Raw genomic sequence first — 18,315 nt, 5'->3', positions numbered from 1 at the left:
CGAAAATCTACGACACAACTAAATACAACAGTCAACAATCATATATTCAACACACACGTTAAACATAACAATCAAGAAAATAAATAAATCATATTATAGCCATATAGTCATATAGATATAGGCAATGGAATTTATTATTGAAATCAGTGATAATTTATTGCTATTTAAATTCATCATCAACGCAGTGATGTGAAGTTGATTTACCTAAAAATGGTAATGATTTGATTAAATTAAAAACATCGCATTACATTATATAGTAACTTGTTTATGAAGTTTACTAGGAAATTTGAAATAATTACATCTTTAAAGTACAGTAGTACGTAGGTATAGTAGCATTGATTATGAATACTCATAATACTCATTAGTATTTATAATCAATGATAGGTACTTAGGTATCTACTACTTATTACATAATATTATGATAATGTTTCAAATTATAGATATGAAATATTTTAAATATTATTACTATAATAGTTAATATTATGTAAATGTGTGAAGTGTGTTCCAATATTAGAATATAAATATGATAAGTCACATAAATAGTCAATAGAGCAGATATTATGAGTTATGACCAAGATATTTTAGATCATGTGTGTTTTCTACATATATGTATATAATGCTAAAACTAGAATTTTCACCAATATTATTATGATAACTTCCACAGGTGTATAATTAAAGTAATGATAATACAGATATATAATATGTTGGGCTACATAAAGTATGAACAATCACCAAACATTTAGTAAATCAATAGTAAGTTAGATAATTCCTTCAAACATGATTTAGGTAGTGGCCCATGATCGATACATTTTGGCAAATTATTTAATTAATCCATTTTTTATACAACTTACCATAAAACTCTTAGTTTTTTTGACTTTAGTGAACAATAAAATCAGGGACTAAAATCTCGAGACAATCCATTATGGATTCATAATCTTAGGTTTCATTAAAATATAAATTATAAATTAAAAATAAATTATTTTGTGGCTACAGAAAATAGGTAAACGTGGGTTTTTTTTTTTGAAAATTGTATGGTTTTATATTATTTTTAACGGTTTTAAATGATGTTGATAGCATAAAATATATTTTAAGAAATGCAGTTTAGATATACAATAATTTATTGGAATTTTTAATTTAAATGGTTGAGATATTAATTTGAAAGACATTGTTTGCTTAGTAAACAAACTTGAAACTACCGACGTGAATCGAGCCCAACTTATCTTCATTACAAATAAAAACGTTGAACAATATAATATATGGATTATATATTTATATTAGATATTAATTCACTCGATTATAAATATAGTATGGGTTTATTAATATGATATGAATAAAAAATAAATTAATATTTCATCATCATAATCCAATACCTAAGTCGATGTTATATACTCGTACGTGTGCAACGTAACATTTTTTGAATATTAGATTTTTAACACAAGAATGTACAATTGATTCACCACATTTTATTCATTCACTTCGTGATTTTGTCGTTTGAGTACGTTTTATAAAATATAATAGTACAATAGGAACATCAGTATTTAATTATTTCAATTGTTTTATTTGATGGGTGCATTATTTTTTTTTATGAGTCTTTGCCTTGTATACTACCCTTTATTACTACCCTATGTCCCTATACTACAATAAAATAAAACTTACATTTATGTACTATAACATTAAAGCGTCAAATTTTAACATTGTAATATCTCTAGATGAATATAATATATTAGGTTTTAGATTTAACTTTTATTTTAGAATATAGTAATTTAATATAGATATTATAATTATATCATAAGAAATGCTTTGAAGCTATAATAAATAATAATATGTTTAATACATTATATTATTATTCTTTTGTATATTACGATAATTCAAATTTTTTGAACATCACTGATCAGTGCTTGATTTTCTAATTATTGACCCAATTTATATATTGTTTTATTAGTAGGTACTTTTAATAAAGACCTTATGATACTACTTTATCCGAATATGAAATATTGTTCAATAATTAATAAAAAATGATACTTTGTATATTGTATGGTTTGTAATTAATAAGCAGTGTATTAAACCATGTGATCAGAAATTAATCAACAAAAGTTTACATAATTTATCATAATAAATTACATGGAACTTTTAAAATCAAATCAAAATGTATATAGACTATAGGTATAGGTATTGCCTTTTAATATAATAGTTTCATGCAAATTTCAATTTGTAGCAAATATATCGTTTTATAATCAATCCTTATCTCTTAGAGTAAATAGGTAATAGGTATTGTACGTATTTTGTAGTTTGTACTATTGTGATGTCATAGTTAAAAGCTTAAAGTAGGTTAGGTAGTTATATTATACCAATTGGTAAAATATTATCCTATTGGTAGGTACCAAATACCAATAGGACCAATGATTAACCAATTGTATACGACGACACCACGTACTTATAATATTTTAATTATCTTAATATTGTTCATTGAATAAATTATACATTATTATTTATTTACATGACGATGAATAAACATAACTAATGATTGTTATGATTTTCTTTAACAGAATTTGTAATTGCTGTAATGTGCAGATATATTGGGAATTAGCTATACATTTATCGTAACTAAAACAATATGTATGTTCAATACATATTTATTAATCGTTGTAACAAAAATTCTTTCGTGATCAATTAACATGATATTAAAAAAATCAAGACCATAATTATAGCTATTTGAGTTGACTCAGATTAATCATTGTTTTCTTGTGCCAAATAAAACAAATCACTCTTACTGTATTCTGTCATTTTAGATTAGCCCGATTAGGTATGATAAAAATAATTGACTGTGTATTTATAGTTGTATATAAAATAAAATACATATTCTGCATTTTTAGTACACAATCATTAACTTGAATGAAAAAAAAATAACGAAATATGTTATATCTTATATTTGTGGCCACATCTATTTATGAAAAATAAAATTAAAAAACAATGTAGGTACAAATAACGAATGAGTAGGTAAAATAAAAACGAACAAATTAATAATGTGTTATAAGTAATTCATTATACATTCTTATAATTTTTCAAAATAATACTTTTTCAAAAAGTCATTATTTAATCATGCTTTGATCACACATTTTTAAGAATAAACGAAAACAAATTTATTCTTCAGTTTTTCTAGCTTAATTGCGCATTTACGCATTATTGACGCCCAAAATGCGCGTTATACTACGCATATCTGTGTCGCTGACTCTTAAACGAAGTATCTATAAAGTAGTAACGGACGATGACAATATTATATATTATAATATATGTTGTAGTATTATACTATTTAAACTAAAAATCTTCATACAATTTTACGCGATTATTCAACTGAGATTTTCCTCGGATTTTCCAATATTTTCTCATACTATAATATTACGCTATTTCTACAGGGGAATAACATATTATTATACTGTAAATGTAAAAACAACCTGTAAATAATATAGGTGACTCGCGGTGCGTATAAAACGAGCAACACGTAGCGTGGGCCCGGGGAAGACCATCATGTCGCGTTTTGCCAAAACATATAACACCAAATATATTATAATAAATATTATTCATTCTCGAACGACGACACGAAAGCGGTTGATTATATAAACAAAAATAGGTATGGATCGTGATTCGTGTTCGGAATTTCGTCGAACTGCACAATACTACCTACTATACGTATACAGTAATATTTAGTAAACCATATAGACATGATATTATAGTTTGGTATAAAAACGCACTGACAGACGCGGCAGATGAAAAATAGAAAACAAAATTATGGTGCGAACGTGTGATGGACATTAGGACGGAGAAAACGGTCGCGACAACTGATTCACAAGCAGAATGGCTGACGGAAAATTTAGCGGTTGGGTAACACCCCACAATTTGATTAAAATTATTATTTTCCTGTATATTTATATTGTTCAACTTAGTTGTAATTTTTCAATATGATTTTGCTACTGGTCCTAATGTGCTTTGCATTTTAGATTCTGAGTGGAGTGATAGATGTATTGATTTTACGATGGTGTTTGTTTTTTGTGTGTGTCTGTCTGACGTCACCTATATATCAGTAAAAATGCTCGATTTTCTTCTTTGAAGGTGGTTTCTAGCGATAAATGAAAATTTAACACGTCCATTACAGTGACCTACTCAATATCGAGGTACCTATACTAGACGGTAGATACCTACAACAGAACGAGTTGTTTTGTTTTTTTAAATCATAATCAGTAATCACAAACGTGTCAACCTTTTAATAAATGGGCGCACAATAGTCCACCATAATTTCTGTTAAAATACTTTCCAAAAAGTACGGAAACGGTTGACAATGGGCAATCGCTCATGCACTAATCATACAGCATAATTAATTATACAGTATTATACGACCTATGACGACACAACTAATTGGAAATTTTAATCTTTATAGTTTGTTGGACACATTTTCAAGTTGAATGTTGAAAAACCTGTTTCAAAGACGCAAAGTATCTACGAGGGCCACGAGTAAAAAGAAGTATTTTAAAAAAAAAGAAAATGTTATTAAAATATAATATTATATAATATTATGTAAAACAGATTTCAGAGTGTCACATTTTATTTCGCTTAAAACCAAATAACTATTACAACATAAACATAGATTAATATGACTCAGCGGTTATGGTATCAACTATCATGATCAGTGCTTATTTTTACAAATACAATGTATCGCATCGACTTCCCTAAACTAATATCACATCGATAAATATTATATACTAAATTGGGACTAAAGTAATATAATCACTAGAACTACTAAACTGTAATAAAATACTGTACTTGAATAATATTATATTATGTGAAGAATTTTAATATTTAATCAACATTATTTAGTTCGTTATGTCACGGCCGGAAAATATAATCAAGCACATTTTTCTAAAATAAGATTTTTTAATCGGATACTTATAGTGTGTTTAAAATTGTATATACATATTATATAAATTATACAATATGGTCATCACGATAGATGATAGATAATGGAAATAAAATAGTGTCTTTTGTGGCAATATTGAGCGATTGATCTTGAGCAAGAGACGAATAATTTCACACAAGACTGAATTCGACATGCCTCTGCCGCCTCCTAAATCTCCTCTGTGGAAATTACTGTAATCTGTAATGAACAGTTCATGCCGATGGCCTTTCTCAGTATCTATATTAGTTAAATTGTTTCATTGAACAGGACGAGAGTAACCCACCTACCAGCTAGCATTTGATGTATTACTATGTTAAACAAAACGTATAGATACGTTAATGACATATATTATATTATAATTAATCTGGTTTGGACAGTAAATTTTCCGCCCACGGGACGGAAAAAGTTCATTTTCAATGCTTCAACCGGCATCAAAAAAATATTCTACTTTCAGTGCAGCCGTGACAAAAAATAATAAACTTTTTTCAATAGTGAGTACCTACTGAATAGTGAATTGTGTATGCAAATAAGTAATAATAGTGTTGCTATTAAACCATAAACATTATTAAAAGCGGTTTTGTTAGTATAAAACGGGAACAGGTTAAACTGTTGAAGCAAGGTGAAGTATATGTATATAAAATGTAGATAACATTATGTACAATAATATTGCAATAATACCGTTGTCTACTTTTTTTTGGAATCATCGAGTTTGAAATTATTATTAAGTAGGTACCTAGTAGAAAAACTTGTTTTATAGTCTATATAATATAGAGGAACAACATGTCGAGGAAATACTATTCCTGTGTTATTTTTTGTTCATAGTCGACGGGTATTTTTATAATTAATATACTACACCGAATAATAAATAATTAAAATAACAACATTAATTAATTTTTTAATAAGTAATAACACAATTTATTGGTTTATTGTTGATTTTTGTGACAGAATAAAGTGTACCTATATATTATAATACAAATACAATATACATAAAGATGAGATAATTAGAAAACAAATAAAGAAGGTATATAATATACTTTGTTTGGCGAGAGAACGCACTGTGGCCCGACCAAAATCGTTTGTTCTGCGGGACGCATCCCCTGCCATTGGGGAACCGGTTTTGATAGCACGGTGACACAGGGGGTGCGTAGTATTGGAGCGTTCTCTCGCTGAACAGAGTATATATGCACTAATTGTTTATTTAATCGTGTATGCCATATAGGATAATATTAAATAATTTAAAATACATCATGTCAAATTAAGATTAAAGATATTTTTTAGTAGTTTTTAAATTTTTCAGGAGTTGAAAGTAAAGTAAAATTTAACGAATCTGAACTTTTTTATTTTATTCTATGTTATAAGAATAACATGGATCTATAATCATTTTAAATTTTTAAATCTAAGTATAAAATATTCGGGGTGTCGTCAATGGGTGACTTCCCCTTCACGCCAATAATACCCCACCACCAAATTTACTCATCGTACTATGTAAATACAGATTGTAAATAAAATACTTATCACATTTTGGTAACAAAAAGAAAAAAAACTATAAAATATATTTATTAAAAATAAAAAAAACAATTTAAAACAATTTTTGCTTATTTTATAACGTCCATGGAGATATTTTATAATTAATTTTACATTTAAATAACATTAAAATTCATTTATATATTATCTTATCTCGTTCCTTTTCTCATTATATTATTTAAAAATATCTATACCTAATCAATTACAATTCGGCTAAACTAACACAACATTATATTCTGTAAAATTGTATAATTGTTAAATTTGTAATAGCATGTGATATGCTGATACATTTTAATAAATAAAATAAAAATTTTTAATTCAGATAGTTAAGAGGACATTGCCAGCTCTGCCTTACACATGGTTAATATATCGAGGATCTTACCAGATTCTTACTTTTAGTTTAATTATAGTTAATATTAGAGCAAATTTACATATTGACGAATTCGTAGAAGAGAATATAAACTGTGCTCGAGAATAGTGTTTTTTGCCATAATATGTTTTCAAAACGAGTTATATGAATTTTTAATTTTTAATTATTCAAGTTAAATCATAATAAAATTAATTTTTTGCTCGAGCACATTTTTTATTCTCCACTACAAATGATGATAGTACCATGTAAATTTGCTAGTGTTAATTATTTACTATACATGAGCTGTACAAAGAATTCGGTACGTCGATTTGTTATTCTACACGTGTACCTATATTATACGCTAAGTTGCTAACACAGAGGCATGCGGTTAATGTGTACGATGTACTCCATTATTTGACATTTACCATTAATTACCAGTAAGGCAGTAACTAATAAGAAAATTACGTCAGTAGTTTACTTGGAACTTTTTTTTATGGGGTGGGAGGAGGGGGGTTTATTTCTGGAATTTGAATGACATTAACTTATCAAAAAAAAGAGGCATTTTAGAAAAGTTTGGGCGTTGATGACGTAAATTGTATATATTCTTATTACATTTACTATCTTATCTATCCATATTGTTTAGATTTTGGACTCCCGTCACCTGCACATATCTATGACTCACTCTACTCATTGAAATTACTGGGGGACTCGCCACTCGGACAACACCTTGTTTTTTGCTGTTTTACCTATAAACTAAAATAATTATTAAAAATCATGTGGTTAATGAAAATTAAATGTTGAAAGGCCAACGTTTTCAGAAAATTAAACTCTATAAAATTGCTACCTTAAATGTTTCAAAAATAAAAAAATAAACATAACATTTTAAACTTTTTTACCAAAAAATGTAATTAAATTAAAAAATAAAATATAATATATTGTAGTCCTTGTCTCTGTGAGTCTAATAAAATAAAACAGATTTCTGATAAATTAATTATCTTAGGAGATATCTTAATGGGTAAATCATCGCGGGACATACAGGATAATATGTAAAATCCAAATACCACACACTCACTCACTCACTTACTCATTTATATCTCAAAAACTACAAAACGTAATAACCTGAAATTTGGAATAGTGGTTCCTCTAATGCTCTAAATGTGCAATAAGAAAGGATTTTCCGATATAACCAGCTTGAGATTCTCGGTGTAAATTGAAACTTTTATTTTGTTTATTAATGGTTGCCGTTGGTCGGAGGAGATTAAAATAGTAATACTAGAAATAAGTATTATTTTTTTTTGTATATCAATGGTTGCCATTGGTTACTCGGGCAGATCGGGTACAAGCATGCATCAAATTGTCGCGCTTATGGCCTTGAATAAAGAAACCATATCTTAAAACTAAATGTATGTGTCTATAGCTTATATACTCAAAAACTATACTCAATTGAATCTGACAAAAATCTCAGAGATGTTTTTATGTCTGAAAAGTTTAGAGGGTAAGTAGCTTAAATATAATTTATACCAAGTGATAAATCAAATCCACGACTCGCGGTTACCCATCTGGGTCAAATTATTTCACAATGCTGGGTATACTGACGCTGATTTGTCCGTGAACCTAGGCACACTAAAACTGAGATACACTCAAACTGAGATACACTCAAACCGAGATACACCTATATAGGATTTGCCACAAAAAAAAACTGCACACAGATGAAACCTAGTTATTCAGCTAGTATAATATAACATTGTAAATTTACAACAATATTATTATGTATAGTATTATAACATTTATGATTTATAACAAATTATTTAAAAAATAAATAAACCTATCGTCAAACTAAGATTACTTAGAAATAAAAACTGACTCGTTTAATCGTTTTTCATATTCAATGATCTATCATTAAATTCAAAATATTTAACACATGTATTACAATCATGACCTTTATTACTCAATGAAAAGTACCTACAATCAAAGCCTATACTAAACAGCAGAGACTTCCCAAGATCTTGTTAGAATGATAAGCTCTTAACAAAATATATAATTGTATAATATAAATTAGGTTTATAATATTTTAACTTTAATAGTCTAAATGTATTTCTTTATTTAATTTTAATTAAAAGTCATAAGTATAAAACATTTTTATCTAATGATATAATTTTATACATTTAATTTAGCAAAACTTTGTACATACTTCCTCAACTAGTAATGTTAGTATAAATTATAATGATTATAATATAACGCTATGGAAAGTTATAAAATATATGAATAGTGGTCCTATATTATGCTTAATTAAACAAGTTGCATATTAAGTTCTATAACAGAACTAAGTTTAAGGTACCTATACTTATAGTAAATAATATAGGTACACAGTAATATTAATTTGTTAATGTTCTTTGTTATATTGGTTTATAATATATTGAAGTCAGTTACCTATACCGTACAATATTTCCTAACTTACAAATGACTTTGAGTTGTTCAATCTTTATTCAATGATATATTACCTACTCGAATATGGTTATAATAGTTACAACCAATGATTCGGACATAGGTATTTATTTTTACTTTTTTCGAATTTACCTTCGACTGTTTCATGATCCAGACCAATTTGTTTTGCATTTTTGTTGATTTAAATTTGCAGTGTATTAACCTCACTATTCTAATTTCTGTACACACACACTTATTGTCATGCAAATATAAATTTGTTTTGAAAATATCTATTATCTATAGAGATTTAAAAAAAAATTTCCATCACACTGTTATTTTTTTACTATAGATATTCGAATAACTTAATAGACGTAGGTTGTAGGTATATGTAAAGAAAAATTGACACATATATATATTATATATACTATATAGCCATATAGGCACAATATTTAGAACTGTTGGTTAATGTTTCTTGAACTCTCTTCTCATATATATTGACAAAAATCTTTTTACTAAATAAATTAATATTTTTAAAAGAAAAGATCAGGTTATTTGTATAGCTACGATTTTAATAAAACTAATTATATTGCATGTAATTTAGTTTCAATTGTCACAATATTATTTTACTACATAAGGCATACTGCATTGGTCAGACTATATGAATTTAAAATAATTAATTATGTTCAAATAATTTTTATATTTTATACACTTATATTATATAGGTCTGAAATAATTGAAATGTCGGACAGATACTAGCGTGTTGCAACTTTTAACACTACATACGTTTGAAATTAATGCAACACTTTCGCATTTGAAAAAAACTTTTTGAAGTGAAACTTTTTTATAAAGGGTATGAAAAAAAACCATCACGGTTAGGTCGTCATGACACTTCTATGGTTTGTTTTTTTATAAAAAAAGACTCAATGTCCATCAACCCAACCAGTGGTGTATTTACTGGGCGGGGGGGGGGGGGATACATTTTTTGTTAGGTATTAACAACAATTTTAGAGTATTTATCGGTGGTTTTTCCATTCTGGTAAATATAGTAAGAACATATTAATAAATTTATAGGACATAAGTAATAAACAAAAATGTTTGGTTTATCATGTTTATTTAATTAATACTAATTCATATATTTTGTTATGTACTCGAAAACGATGTTATATAAATACGAGTTGGTTGAAGGATAAATTGCTTTTGTCGTTTATGTTGTTTATGATTATATTATATGAAGAAACAAATTAATAAGAAAATCTTTTATGCATTATATCCATGAAGTATGTATATTTTATAAGCATTCAAAATGTTTAGGACTCCGTAGCATTTTCTTGGCCACATAATAGCTATAGAGCTCCACGAACAAAAAAGTTTGAGGACCGCTGCTGCCTGCAATACAGCATAATAATATATGTAGTAGGAAATTATCAGAAACCTTTAACGGGTTGTGAGGGCTTATGCTTCCTTGTACGTGATTTTTATGCCCTATCCCCTCTCTTAAATAATTCCTAAACACGCCGCTGAACCCAAAGTAAATAAAAATGGGATCATAATTTTGTTCTAATAATTCATAAATGGTATACACCGATAATACAAATAGAAACACAGAACTTATATAATGATGTAAAATGTAAATGTAAGTCTGGTAATTTAATATACAAACCTTTTATTCTATCAGTTGAATGACTGAAAGAAGTTTCACTTCATCCACGCGTATACTAGCAACACGCTCATTTTTTTTATGGTGTATTGTTTTTATTTTACAGGATTATCATTATATTTTGGTATATTTTCATTACACTTATGGACACTTAAGTGCCACATAGATAAAATGTTCAACAGAAAATATTGCCGCAAAAACATTTAGAGTATCTTTCTAAACAAGAAAAAAATTAAATTAAAAAAATAACAATATTCTAAAATTACTATTTAATACGTCAAATTCTTAACTTAAAAACTTAAACGCAATTCAAAACTCAGTTTTCACACTTAATTTTTATTATATTAGTGATTCAAAGTTATCGGAGTTATTAAATGCATTATCAAACAAAAGTTAATTTATATATTATAATATTTACTTTTAGTTTAATTTTAGTATAAAAGAAATAGATAATACAATCAGCAGTTCAAATTCAAAACGGATAAAACTACAATAGATAATATTGATTATATTTATATAGTAAGTATAATAATTAAGAAAACATATTCAATTATAAATAATATTGACATTTGATTAAAAATTTGATACAAAAAAGCTGATCATAGCTATTATATTGTATACGATGATATTCATCCACGTTTTGCATCTTGGTGATTAACTATGTATAAAATATCATGTTTACTAAACGTCTATAACCAGCAACATCTGTATTTAAAATGTTCTTAGTTAAAAATCAATCGTAACAAATTTAATATATTTATATAAGTACTTATAACTTATATTATATGTATATGAACAAGATATCTTAATATTTAATTTGAATCATATTAATTATATTTATTTTATTAATCATTCATAAACTGATGACTATATATGACCAAACGAGATAAATTAAATAAAATAATAAAAAAAAATGTACTTTTTAAGGTCATATTTAGGCATTTAGCAGAGATAATATTATTATGACTCGTTGACTCTTTGATACATAATAATTAATAATATCGGAAAATCTAGGTTACTACTAGGTATATAATTTATTGTAACTGGGTAAAACGCGTCATATAAATAGATATTTTGAAATTTACTTTTAAATAATATGAAAATAAATATATATAAATAAATAGATTACTATTAAAGAGACAACCTATTACCTGGGGTTCAAACATTTTGTAACTGAGTTAAAGACTATATATACTGAGATTAACATTTAAAGTGGTTGGTACCTAATTGGTATGCACTATGCAACCACTTTATATATTTAAAATTGTGTATTATTAAAAAATTACTTTGATCAAACACTAATATTTGTATAGGCATGTATAAATGTATTTAATATAGTTATAATGTATACAATACAAATGTATAAAATATAATAGTTTATTTAAAACAAAAATTGAATGTTTACGCTTAATATTCAAAGCACAATTTATACATAGCCATACTTGTCAGTTGCCTGTAAATATAATATCAATAGATAAAAACTCAAACCATCCCATTCGTGAATAAAACTGCAAGAGGAAATTGCTTTTAATAAAAACAAATTGTCTGTTATAATATCGTATTTACTAGCTTTTCATAAATAAAAATTGTCTGTTATAATATAGTATTTACCATTTTAGTTACTAATAATTAGTATACTCAAGTATAAAATAGTTAGTGGCAATTTGTATTAAATTTAATATTCAAAAGATACATTTGTATTATTAAGCGTGATATAAAGTGAAAACATAAAAGGAATAAATTTTTTTTTAATTTTACAAAAAATCATGAAAAACATTTATAAGTAAAACGATTGCTGGCGATGTAGTTTTGCGCTGTTTAAGGTCTTTTATAGGATCAATTTGAGACATATTTTTGTTTCGGTTTTTTTATAACGATTGGCGTGGAAAAAATTCTTTAAATCTATAAATTTAAAACTTAGTTTTTTCGTTGCGTCTTTTCGAAACGTAAAGGCTCAGTCAAACAGAAAGCGGTCTGCCCGCGCGGGCACTGTAAAATAATACAACCGGACCGCTGTGCACCATGGCAGCCCGCTCTCTGTTTGACTGAGCCTTTTAAAGGCTTATTATAATATTACAATTTTACGACCGAGTCTTGAGTTATTATCGTATACAATATGTATTATGTATAATGTGTACACTGTCATCATAATAATATGCAGATCGTGAAATATAACATAAAACACTACATTATTCTAAACGAATTTTTAACCGTTTGACTCGAAAGTCGATTCTAATATAAATATATAATACCTAGAAGTAAATATACGTATAGGGGTAGTATATATATATATATATATATAGTGCAGTCACAATCAAATTACATCGGAGAAATATAAATAAAAAAATCGATTTAAACATTTGGTGAGCACGCTCGCGGTCGTCCCGCCGATATAGTCGATGGGGGTGGCAAGTCTTTTTTTCCAAACTCAAATTAGCAGGAGCTCGGACACAAAATAAAAACCCATGTCGGTGCCCACGGCGACGGCAGCGGCGGAGGACTGTAGGAGACGGTGTCGCAGAGACGTGAATTGGCGTGCGATTGGGTCGTAGTGGTGGGAGGGGTTGTGGTTAGTCGGTTTTTTTCCAGACAAACGCCAACGCATTAATACACACTTTTCTTTAAGGACAACGTTTTCCCAGTGGCGGAGGAGGTGGACGTCATTTTCCGCCACCGCCGCGGCCGGTCAACTCGCAAACTCGCCACTGGGAGCGCAGCCGGACCGAGAGACTGTTTCTGCGGCGGCCACGACGACGACGACGACGGCAACGACGACGACGACGACGGCAACGACGACGACGACGACGACGACGACGACGACTACGACGGAGCGCCTGGCACGCACACAGCCGCGTCGGTCGAAGCCCGAAGGCCCGGGAGTTGCCAGTCGTCCGCCGTCCGTGCAGCACGTCGTTTCTCGTCGTCGTCGCACGCGTCCGCCGCGTCCAGCTGCCGAACACACGCACACTAGCCCAGTCCCCCACTACCCTCCCCACGCGCACCCATCAAACGGTCGCGCGGCGCCGCGCCGCCCGCCCCTTATCAGCGCCGCCGACGTCTCTCCCGGTGGGCACGTCGTCATTGGTTTCGGTTTTTTTGACTCGTCAACACGAATCTTCTCCCCGTTGACCGTTTCCGCGTCGCCGATGCCATAATCTTCTCCGGACGTTCCCCGTCCGCCGTCACCGGCGCGCTCGCCGCGTGCCCACAAAACTGTCGGTACTTATAACATTATTATTATTTTAATACACCTACCGTCGTCCGTCTCCTCGCGCCCATTAAATAATATATTATATACGTACCCTACCTGCATTTACACGCACGCCTGACCCAATTATACGTGGTAACGGAAGACCCCGGACACGTCAACGTCGTCTTCATAACAACTTCCCGTGAGTACCTAAACCAGCTATAATATTATTATACATTTATACCTGCCGAATGCCGATATTCGGTCTCACTTTTCATGTTCACACTAATATTATCATTAATACTTACCTACTATATAATTGCTACTACTATTAATACTATTATTATTATTATTATTATTTTGTATTGTACAACAATAACCTAAACAATAACATACCGATTTAATTTTTTTATTTGTATTTTTATATGTTTGTCGATCTTTGTTAAGTTATTAGGTACTTACTTTAGGAAGAAGTAGATTATAATATAGTGTAGGTACCTAATTAGAATATTAAAACATTCTTATTAACGTTTCTCGTACCCGCGGCAATTATACTGTCCAGTAGGAACATCCAACTAAAACCGGTAAGGAGGAAGGTGGGAAGGTTCACAATATTATGTTTTATTAGAGCACGTGTTGACAGTTGATTGAAAAAATGTAATTAAACCTCTTACAATATCTTGTTAGTTTTGTTCCGTCATAAAAAGAAAAAAACAATTTTGGTTATTATAAATTTTTAAGAGCGAACGGTTAGTTAAAAACACTTGACACTATAATAGTTGAGAAAGAACTAGCCGTTAGATATTATTTTCGAATGATTCCGTTTAAATTATTAATGAAAACAATCAATACATCAATACTTCTGTAGGTAAGAATTGTTAAAATGTGTTTTGTCCGTACTTGCCTATAGTTATAGTTAACTTACTTAAAAGTTACGTAAATATATCTTGATTAAATTAAATACATTATATTATTGTATTAGTACTCAAATAATAATCATAAATTATTATTAGGTATCAACCAAGGTATCAAATAATGTGTAATAAAATATAATACAATATTATTTTTAATTGTTTTAATTAATGTAATTTCCGGGTACTTGTACAACTGATGCAAGTTTAATCCAGTTATAAAATATAAATACTTAAATTGTATCCACATTACTAAAAATAGATACGGTGAAATACTCGCGCGTGCAAACGGCTTTGCCGCTATAACTGAGCCGTTGAGAATTTTCTAATATTTGTTTTTTTTTTAATAATTTACCGAAGAATGTTTCAATAATACATTTAAAAAATAATATTATCAGCTATTGCACAAAGATTTTGGCACGTGTTCTATCGTTATAATAATATACTACCTAACAATATTTTATATTATCATTAACACTGACGAATTTGTGTAATTATAAAACCATGGCTTACATTTTATAATCTAACCTACAAATTGTACTATTGTAGTTGAGTACTAAAGTGCTTATTAAATAGTAGGTCTTTGCCCAAAATTCAAATAGACTTTCCGTCTGTAAGTCCATACAACTATTGAGTTTTTTTGTGGTTTGATGTATATTATAATTCATAACTATGTGTTTAAATATTAAATGTTTAATGTATAGTCATAATAAACATATCATATAGGTAATTCTGCTGTGATCACGAGAGGAGATCCCCCGCCACCGGGTAAACGTGTTCAGATTTATTTCCCGAAACATTGATATTGTGGTACCCAGGTATCCGATTTTATAAATTATTTTTAAGACAATAATGCGTGACTGAAAGGAAATAAATACATTTTTATTATAGATATTACCTACAATATTGTAATAGATTAAATTGAGTTATAACTCGTAACCGCTTGTAAGTTGAAATCAACAATCTAAATTCCGATAAATTTCTTTAATGTTCAGGTAAAATATGCAAAGTACTCATTTTAATCTATTTGAACTTTCAATAGAAAATAATAACTACAAAATTATTGATTTATTATTTTTTACTTGTGAAATTGATTATATAAATGTTGTAATAAAGGTTTACCCAGATCTAATGTTATTACAACGTAATATTTGTTTTATTAGTTAGTATAGGTATGTATAATGTTTACTTTACACAATTAGGTACACCGGCCAATTTTATCAAAATGTATCATAATATAAAATGACATGTAATAATCAGAGTATTACTTAAAGGTGTTTAATATAGTACCTATATACTCATCTTCGTCAAAAATACTTGTATACTTTTTAGTTATCACGTTATCCCTTTTTTACGCTTCATATAATATTCAACATGTATAACGCCTAACAAATTATAGCTAATTGGCTTATTTATTATGAAGTTATCGAGGAAGTTATGGAATATTTAACAAAGTTTTATAATCATTTTATTCTTGTATTTTTACCCTTTTATCCTACATTTTAAGTAAAAAGTTCGAAAGTAATTTATTACGTTTATGCTCGATTAATTTTTATAAATAAAATAATGTTTTCTAATAAATACATTTTAACTTAGAAATAAGAATCTATTGACTTGTTTGGACTCTGTAGAAGATTCTTATACAACGGACTACAGCCAGACAGAATAACAGTTATATTTAATTTTTCACTTCTCATCTTTAAAAATTAACATAATGTTCCTTAAACGTATTATGGATTAACTAAGACTTACACAAAAACATTGAATTTAGTTTGGGTTGAATACAGCCTAAAGAAAATATAATTACTGAACGTGTTTTAAATATTAAAATAATAGTTATTAAAGTTGTATGCAATCAGATTATTTATGTGCTAATATGAATTTGAGTTGGTAAATTTGTGAATTGTTATACTATAATCTAATAGTTTATACCTAATTATTAATTATACGGATATTTTTTTATGCTAGAGTTTAATAATTTAGTTTGTTTTTATGTATACATCTTAATTGATCTTAATTGTTCATTATTTTATTTTATAAAAAATAAGTTTTAATATAGCTGATATTTATAAATAGACATAATGATACATTTATATATTCTACTAACAGTTCTTTATTTTCCGCAAGGTTATATTCACAGTAAAAATTATTTTTTTTCTTTTTGATTATTTGAAGAAAATTACCTACATATTTTAAAAAAGTTAGTAAAGTTTAGGGTTTTTAAAATAATTAGACAAAAATGAATTTGGAATAGATACATTTTCATTATAATATAATACAATATGTTATACTAATTAATAAGTATATTTCTTAATAGTAAATAAATCTCTTAAATAAAAAAAAATGTACTATAATTTATAATGCCATTATAATGTCATTATATTACTAACATTATTTGGTCGGTTGAAATCTGTATACCTACAATAAACCAAGGTCAAGTTATAATAAGCCGTTATAATAATTCTACTACAATAGGTAATAGGTATGTATTATAATGATCGTGACAATATATTTTATCATTGAAATTGTTCACTAAAAATGCAATTTAGTATCAACTACTGAGATAGATACATTCGGTACTTTTATTTAAGTACATTTAAGATTACAAGTTTAATTTGTAAGATGTACAGATATTATTTTCATTGAGATTTTTGTCATACTAAACTCCCTACATATATATCATAATTTTAACAACTAACAACACAAAATTGGTTCTGCTGAACGATTGTATGAACACATGCGACATGTGTGAGTATTGTGTCCTCTTAAGAACATAAAAAGTATATTCTTTAAAATGCAGGTACCTAGGTAAACGTGAATTAAATTTTTAAACTAAATGTTGACCTATTAATTTTGTTAAACAAATCCTCAGATATAATATTATAATTAGTTAATTGAATTCGTTATCTTGGGTCATTGTTTCGTCTTACATTCCTACTCCAATTCATATAATAGGTATATCTTGGGCCGCCAACGTTATTATTGTTAACTAGCTGGTAGTACATAATATACTTTAAATAACAATATATGAGTATACTCCTGTTGCTCGAAAACTATCCTTTAGTGAAGAAATAAAGGCCTTTCTTTATGTTGTCCTTTCGCGACTAACTATGATGTTTGTAAATACCGATTTCTGTTTATTGTTGTCCATGATTCACATTTACTTTTTCTTTTGTGTAACTTGTTCTTCTCATCATACCCAATGTTTATTTTATTTATGATTGCAATTATAAAATAATCTAGACTTTTCTTGTTGGTAACTCAGTTAAAGTAAATATAAATAAAATATTGAGATTGAATGGAAAATATAAA

At 28.2% G+C, this 18,315-nt stretch overlaps 1 protein-coding gene across 4 annotated transcripts in view; it reads left to right on the top strand.

The window, feature by feature from the left end:
* The first annotated feature begins 13,741 nt into the window (after positions 1-13,741).
* The window catches only part of LOC132937548 (lysine-specific demethylase 3A-like), a 68,016-nt gene continuing 63,442 nt past the window's right edge, over positions 13,742-18,315 (top strand). For 3 of the 4 annotated variants that reach the window (XM_061004370.1, XM_061004371.1, XM_061004369.1), the window contains exon 1: positions 13,742-14,294. The gene's annotated coding sequence lies outside the window, so the exon portion shown is untranslated. The remainder of the gene's footprint in view (positions 14,295-18,315) is intronic. The other variant, XM_061004372.1, reaches the window with a different exon arrangement.

This window comes from Metopolophium dirhodum, chromosome 1 (assembly GCF_019925205.1).
Source record: "Metopolophium dirhodum isolate CAU chromosome 1, ASM1992520v1, whole genome shotgun sequence".
Lineage (NCBI taxonomy): Eukaryota > Metazoa > Arthropoda > Insecta > Hemiptera > Aphididae > Metopolophium > Metopolophium dirhodum.
This window is presented reverse-complemented; position numbering and strand designations above follow the sequence as displayed.